The sequence below is a fragment of the Antrostomus carolinensis genome, unplaced genomic scaffold, assembly GCF_000700745.2.
Source record: "Antrostomus carolinensis isolate BGI_N321 unplaced genomic scaffold, ASM70074v2 scaffold33266, whole genome shotgun sequence".
NCBI lineage: Eukaryota > Metazoa > Chordata > Aves > Caprimulgiformes > Caprimulgidae > Antrostomus > Antrostomus carolinensis.
Genome location: NW_010320346.1, coordinates 1,308 through 2,636, shown reverse-complemented (window position 1 = coordinate 2,636; position 1,329 = coordinate 1,308).

Sequence of the window (1,329 nt, the reverse complement as noted above, 5' to 3'; positions counted from 1 at the left end):
GGTCTGACAGTCACAAGTGGGCTGAAGTGGTAGTTCAGTGTTTGATGGAGCCGGGTTTATTTGCTAACAGAGGTGCTGGTCCTAGAGGAGACAGGGAGAAGGGGGAGGAGAAGTGAGAGATGAGCCAGGCCCTGCTGCCCAGGATGCTCAGTGGCGGCAGCGGAGCAGGAGGGCATGCAGCCGGCATAGGGCGTGCAGCTGGCATGGCCTGTGCGGGTCGGCAGCCCCAGCTGAGGGAGCCCACCCGAGTTTGGGGTTTAATGCTGGGGGAGAAGGGGGTGGGGGTGTGCAGAGGTGGGCAGCAGCACAGCTGCGCCATGTACTTGGGGGAAAGGGACAGATCCAGTGTGTCTCCTCATCAAGGTGCCAAAAGGCAAGACTAGGCAGGAGGGAGCAAGGTGGTGGTAGGGAGAGGGGACAGAGCCTTGCGCTCTGCCAAGGGCAGAAAGAGCCGAAAGCAAAAGGGTGTCCACTGCATGGTAACAGAAATGACCCTGGGTTTGTTCCTCTGCTGACTTGGTCATGATGCTCTCTCGAGTTTGCTCATGAGGGTACGTGGCAAGATGTGGCAGAGTGAGTGTTTGGGGGAGAGACCCCCCTCAGGGCATCCCACCTCCCTCTGCAGCAAAGTGATGTCAGATAAAACAAACAAGATTTTGTCAAGGTTTGTGGAGCCCTTCTCTGTAGTGTGGTGGATACCTGTGCTTTGCAGAGGAGACAGTAAGACAAGGCTTTTTCAGGGGATAAGCGGGTGTTTGCTTTCTCAGGAACCCATTGCATACCCCTCAGGGCTTTGTGAAACATCCATCCACGTTGGAAGCGCCGCTGGTTGCCGCTGCCGAGCACAGTGCTTCACGGGCAGAAACGCAAACTGCAGCTACAAGGCTGGGTGGGTTACAGAGACCCAGCAAGGCTCTGCTGCTGGGGATGACCACAGGAAGGAGAACAGATTGAATTACTGAGTATAGGACACTACAGGGACCCTGTACAGTTATTTATAAAACCTGTGATTCTTCCAGTCCCTTGAATAAATGAAGACAGATGCTGGAAATGGCTGTACTTCACTGCACATCTTGGGTTTATGGCATGGAGAGCTCCATCGAGGGGAAGGTCATCTTGAGTGGGCTGTGTCCTGAGTGCAGGCCCTGCTGCATTCACCTGCTGGATTTTTAGTAATTTAGGTTTTGTGCTAACCCAAACACCCACTCTGAACTTTCTCTGTGTCTAGGTTTGTTTCAAGACGTGGAGCTGCCTTAAGTGGTGGCAGAGAAGTGGAAGTTAAAGATGGCTCTCTTGGGTATTCTGCTCCCATCACACACGAAGAGGAAG